Below are 7,086 nucleotides of genomic sequence, written 5' to 3'. Positions count from 1 at the left end.
CTGCAGGTACTCAACAAGAATGCATGTGTCTGCAGAGCACCGGAGGTAGGTACCCAGAGATACACGCACTGCCATCTGGCATGATGTTTTTCAGGGACTTTTCACAATGTATTGTGAGATGGAAATGACTTGCACAGGGATCTCTGGGAGCTAGGAGTCAAGTTCCCAGCATGCAATTTTCTCCATCCCATAATGCCATCACTGTCCCATAATTTGTGTGTTTTATTATTTTTAAATCCCACAAACCCATTCAGCACCTTTCGGTGTCTGTCATCTCTTAGAGAAGCATGGAGCACACTGAGCTCTGCACTGTTCTCATGACGTTGCTGATACAGGATGCATAACTGCAGCACTTCCTGTGGGTTTGCAAGCGTGCAGGGCCATTAATCATCTCCTGCTATGCAGGTCTGTGACTCTCAGCAATGTGCAAGACATAGTGGATGGATTTGTGGTGAGGCAATAGACAACAAGCTGTGACTCTCTCCACGGGTATCTGACCACCACCTACCTGCCTTTAGCCTGAGGAAGTCCTGTCTGTGCCTGCTGTGCATCAGCTCCCTGAAACCACCAGCCTCTGGCAGCACAAGCAGTGCCTTCCAGGCCTTGCTCTCTCTGAATAGGTAGTGATAGCCACACACCAAACCCTGAATCCTCAGAGCGTTCCCAGCAGTGTCCAGCCCCTTATTCACGGAACACTCACAACATTGCCAGGCCTGCTGTTCCCGAAGGAACAGTACACACCAGCTTCTAAGATTCAACTCAAGATCACCACTTTGCTTCCCTCCCCAGTAGTTGGGTACAATTATAGGGAAAATAAGGATAAGTTTGTTATTAAAGAACAGAGATTCATAGATTCATAGATTCATAGATATTTAGGTCAGAAGGGACCATTATGATCATCTAGTCTGACCTCCTGCACAATGCAGGCCACAGAATTTCACCCACCACTCCTAAAAAAGACCTCACACCTATATCTGTGCTATTGAAGTCCTCAAATTGTAGTTTGAAGACCTCAAGGAGCAGAGAATCCTCCAGCAAGTGACCCGTGCCCCATGCTACAGAGGAAGGCGAAAAACCTCCAGGGCCTTCCAATCTGCCCTGGAGGAAAATTCCTTCCCGACCCCAAATATGGCGATCAGCTAAACCCTGAGCATATGGGCAAGATTCATCAGCCAGATACTACAGAAAATTCTTTCCCGGGTAACTTGGATCTTACCCCATCTAAAAACCCATCACAGGCCATTGGGCCTATTTACCATGAATATTTAATTACCAAAACCATGTTATCCCATCATACCATCTCCTCCATAAACTTATCGAGTTTAATCTTAAAGCAAGATAGATCTTTTGCCCCCACTACTTCCCTCGGAAGGCTATTCCAAAACTTCACTCCTCTGATGGTTAGAAACCTTCGTCTAATTTCTAATCTAAATTTCCTAGTGGCCAGTTTATATCCATTTGTTCTTGTGTCCACATTGGTATTGAGTTTAAATAATTCCTCTCCCTCTCTGGTATTTATCCCTCTGATATATTTATAGAGAGCAATCATATCTCCCCTCAACCTTCTTTTAGTTAGGCTAAACAAGCCAAGCTCCCTGAGTCTCCTTTCATAAGACAAGTTTTCCATTCCTCGGATCATCCTCGTAGCCCTTCTCTGTACCTGTTCCAGTTTGAATTCATCTTTCTTAAACATGGGAGACCAGAACTGCACACAGTATTCCAGGTGAGGTCTCACCAGTGCCTTATATAACGGTACTAAAACCTCCTTATCCCTACTGGAAATACCTCTCCTGATGCATCCCAAGACGACATTAGCTTTTTTCACAGCCATATCACATTGGCAGCTCATAGTCAACCTATGATCAACCAATACTCCAAGGTCCTTTTCCTCCTCCGTTACTTCTAGTTGATGCGTCCCTAGCTTATAACTAAAATTCTTGTTATTAATCCCTAAATGCATGACCTTACACTTCTCACTATTAAATTTCATCCTATTCCTATTACTCCAGTTTACAAGGTCATCCAGATCCTCCTGTAGGGTATCCCTGTCCTTCTCTAAATTAGCAATACCTCCCAGCTTTGTATCATCTGCAAACTTTATTAGCACACTCCCACTTTTTGTGCCCAGGTCAGTAATAAAAAGATTAAATAAGATTGGTCCCAAAACTGATCCTTGAGGAACTCCACTGGTAACCTCCCTCCAACTTGACAGTTCACCTTTCAGTAGGACCCGTTGTAGTCTCCCCTTTAACCAATTCCCTATCCACCTTTCAATTTTCCTATTGATGCCCATCTTATCCAATTTAACTAATAATTCCCCATGTGGCACAGTATCAAACGCCTTACTAAAATCTAAATAAATTAGATCCACTGCGTTTCCTTTATCTAAAAAATCTGTTACTCTCTCAAAGAAGGAAATCAGGTTGGTTTGGCACGATCTACCTTTTGTAAAACCATGTTGTATTTTGTCCCATTTACCATTGACTTCAATGTCCTTAACTACCTTCTCCTTCAAAATTTTTTCCAAGACCTTGCATACTACAGATGTCAAACTAACAGGCCTATAATTACTTGGATCACTTTTTTTCCCTTTCTTAAAAATAGGAACTATGTTAGCAATTCTCCAATCATATGGTACAACCCCTGAATTTACAGATTCATTAAAAATTCTTGCTAATGGGCTTGCAATTTCGTGTGCCAATTCTTTTAATATTCTTGGATGAAGATTATCTGGGCCCCCCGATTTAGCCCCATTAAGCTGTTTGAGTTTCGCTTCTACCTCAGATATGGTGATGTCTACCTCCATATCCTCATTCCCATTTATCATGCTACCATTATCCCTAAGATCCTCTTTAGTCTTATTAAAGACTGGGGCAAAGTATTTGTTTAGATATTGGGCCATGCCTAGATTATCCTTGACCTCCACTCCATCCTCAGTTTTTAGCGGTCCCACTTCTTCTTTCTTTGTTTTTTTCCTATTTATATGACTATAGAACCTTTTACTATTGGTTTTAATTCCCTTTGCAAGGTCCAACTCTACTTGACTTTTAGCCTGTCTCACTTTATCCCTACATATTCTGACCTCAATAAGGTAGCTTTCCTTACTGATCCCTCCCTTCTTCCACTCCCTATATGCTTTCTGCTTTTTCTTAATTACCTCTCTAAGATGCTTGCTCATCCAGCTTGGTCTACAACTCCTGCCTATGAATTTTTTCCCCTTTCTTGGGATGCAGGCTTCCGATAGCTTCTGCAGCTTTAATTTAAAATAATCCCAGGCCTCCTCTACCTTTAAACCCATAAATTCTTCATTCCAATCCACTTCCCTAACTAATTTCCTTAATTTTTGAAAGTCAGCCCTTTTGAAATCAAAAACCCTAGTTGCAGATTTATTTTTGTTAATCCTTCCATTCAGTTTGAACTGAATTAGCTCATGATCACTTGAGCCAAGATTATCCCCTACAACCATTTCCTCTATGAGATCCTCATTACTCGCCAAGACCAGATCTAAAATGGCATCCCCTCTAGTCGGTTCAGCAACTACTTGTTGAAGGAATCCATCAGCTATCGCATCTAGGAAAATCTGAGCCCTATTATTATTACTAGCACTCATCCTCCAGTCTATATCTGGGAAGTTAAAGTCTCCCATGATCACACAGTTTCCATTAGTATTTACTTTATTAAAAACATTAAAAAGGGCTCTATCCATATCCAAATTAGATCCCGGTGGTCTATAGCACACCCCAAGCACTATCCATTACCACTATTCAAGTGGTAATGAGTAAGAATATCAAAAACAAATGGTTATGTATAAAACAAAATCATAACACGCTTTCTAGAGACTAAACCTAACTACCTAGTTACTCTCTTGTCCAAAGACATTCATCTCATCTAAGGTTCTCTTCAGCATTTTCAGCTATGCCTGGTTTTGACCCCTCTTTCATTAAGTAAACTCTCTGCCCATTTACTTCCTAGGTGAAGGATGACAAGGTGTATTATTTGTCCCCCAAGTATAGTAGACAAGACTTTGATTTGCACCCCAAGATAGGGTCCCCAACCTGCTGTTTGTTTCTTCCTGTTATTTTTCTCCTTTTGAAGTTTTTGCACTCCTTCATTAATATTCAAACTGGTGAGAGGAGACCATTGTGAACTACACCATACTTTAGATAAACATTTGTATCTGACAGAAAACCTATTTTTCACCTTTTCTCATGACTAGTCCCTAGACACAGACCCTTAAGAACATAATTGTAAGGATGTATACATAATTCCTCACACAACGTCAATGCATGCATATTGCAATTATATTGGTAACCAATCTGTCACTGGCTTTTATCTGAAACCTTACATGACACTTTTTGGTGAAGTAGAATATGCATGCCAGACTCACGAGATCCCTGTAACCCCTTGCACTCTCTTGCCAGTTGGCATTAAGAGGCTCTTGGGTCTCACATACATATCCCTATTTGGGCACCAGTCCCCCTTGTCAGAGAGTACATCAACGGAAAGGGCTACTTTTCTCTGGTTATGCAAGAGCTGGTGGATTACCGAGGGTTCTTCACCAATATCAGTGTGGGCTGGTCAGGAAAGGTGCGTGACTCTTGCATCTTTGAGAACACAGAACTGTTCAGAAAGCTACAAGCAGGGACATTCTTTCCCAACTGGCAGATTACCACTGGTGATATGGAAATGCGAATAGTCATTCTACAGCACCCATCCTATGTCGTGGTCCCCTGCCTCATGAACCCACACACTGGCCACATCGACAGCACCAAGGAAAGATTCAACTACCAGCTCAGCAGGTGCAGAATGACTGCTGAATGTGCAATTGGTAGACTAAAGGAATACTGATGGTGTTTACTCACAGGATTGGATCTCAGTGAGAAAAACATCCCAATGGTTATAGCTGCCTGTTGTGTCCTTAATAATATCTGTAAGGTAAAGGGGGGAAAGCTGCTGCCAGGTTAGAGGACAGAGGTGGAGCAGCTGGCTGCTGACTTTGAACAGCCAGACACAAGGGCTATTACAACATGGAGCTGTGCAGTTGAGAGAGGCTTTGAAAGAGAACCCTAATGCTTAGCCACAGAGTGCTCTGTGCTGGACTGTTCTCTGGGCCTGGAGCTTGGGTGCAGGTAGGAATTGTGTAGTGCTTACTGTACATTTATAAATATGACTGTATATGCATTCCTGAACATGAGTCATGTGGTGTCCCCTGTACATTTACAAGTACTGTGTGTCAGAGACAGGGAGGTGGATGGCCACACCAAGTGGTTAGAGCAGGAATCATGCCTAATGGTCAGAGCAAAAGTTGGAGCCTAAGGTGAGAGCCAGAGTCAAAGGCCAGATGCCAGAGCCACAGGTCAGAGCCAGGAGTTGGTGCCCAGAGTCAGAGACCAGATACTAGAGCCAAGAGTCAGAGCCAATGTCAGAGGTCAGAAATTGGAGCCAAGAGTCAGAACCAGGTTACCTGAAGAGAGGCAAGCAGGAGCAGGACTGGGGCCAATGCAGGAGCAAGACAGGAACAAGATGGGCAGCAAGGCTAGGAACAAGCAGGCACAGAAATTCTCACAGCTGTGGGCAAATATTTTGAGCAGCCACTGAACTGCTGCTGCAGCTGTGCTTAAGAGCTGGTCTGCTGCCGCTTCCAACCAATGAGGTGGTGTAGCCAAACTGGCAGCCTATTACAGGTCAGATGTGCATGTTACATTGCCTAGAGATGGGCTGTGCTGCAGACCCTGCTTCTTGACATTGTGTGCTTTTAATACCACTAAGCATTCTGCAATAATATGCTGTGAATGAATAAAGATAATATTATTCTCCAAAAACAAATTTATTGAGTGGCAAAACCTGTGCAAAAAACAACAAACTTTTAACATAAATGAATGGAATGGGATGTTAAAATTGGAATGACTGCAAACATTTCTGTCCATTTCAGTCCACAAATGTAGTCTGTTGTGACACATAGGCAACAACCGTGGTTCTCAAAGGTCAATGTTTGTGAAGCTGTGGTTTTCTTTGCTGTCCCCTAGAGTGAAATTGTGGGGGTAAGGATGTATCTTGTGATACTACACGTTATATTGGGGAGTTATTAGCGAGGACTGAAAAGGGTGGTCCTGTGGGTCAACGGGGATCTGCAGCATCTATGTTTGCTGCCCAAAAAGACCCATTATGTTCTTGTGCATCTCCCTCTCCTTTTCTTGGTGGAATGTCTGGGCCCTTCACCTGTCTTTCTGCATGCTATCAGTCATATTTGCCCTCCAGGCCCATTGTTCACAGTCCAATGCAGCACTGGCTTGCAGAATCTCACTGAACATGTCCTCTTCTTTCTCCGCATCAGTGTCAGGCATTCTGTGGATGTGGAGGGTGCTCCCCTCTAGGCCTCAATAGCAACAGTTGCTGATAAAAACAGACAGTTGAATCACTGGATTTACAGTCACAACAGAAAGGGAAAGATATGTTTCAAAACTCCCTTCCCTTACTCCCATAAAAACTTTTAATAAGACATATTTATTGACATTTCAACCGCACAAAATAAAATAATTTCAGTCCCTAAACTATGGGTATGAATATACGGCAATGCACTGAATATTGGCACTATTTTCCCCCACTGATTTTAGCTGATATCTCATTTTGTGATTTTGTGATTTTAGCTGATATCTCATTCCTGAGGGTAACAAAGCCAAAGAGAGCATAGCTGCTACTGGCATCCTAAAACCGCTCATGCCCAAATGCTGCCAGCCTGTTTACTGCAATCGTGCCAGCCAAATTCATCCCGTAGTGGTGTGGGAAAGTGTCCTACTGCGAAGGAAGAAAAGACAGCCATTCCTAGAAACCTTTGGGAGAGGATTGCACAGTATTTCCGTGAAAGTTTTATACAAATTTCTCAGAAGGATACAAGAACCATCCCCATGAGCATAAACAAAGTGCTCCTCATGCTCCCCTTCACCTCCTTACCCGCCGCCTAATCCAACAGGGGAATGAAAAGCAGATGCAATCTCTACCTCTGTTTGTTGTACCACTATCACTCCTCATATGAATAAAACAATGAAAAGTCAATACCTATGTCTTGGTAGCTTGGGGATGGGCCAG

This window comes from Lepidochelys kempii, chromosome 1 (assembly GCF_965140265.1).
Source record: "Lepidochelys kempii isolate rLepKem1 chromosome 1, rLepKem1.hap2, whole genome shotgun sequence".
In the NCBI taxonomy this organism is placed as follows: Eukaryota; Metazoa; Chordata; order Testudines; family Cheloniidae; genus Lepidochelys; species Lepidochelys kempii.
This window is presented reverse-complemented; position numbering follows the sequence as displayed.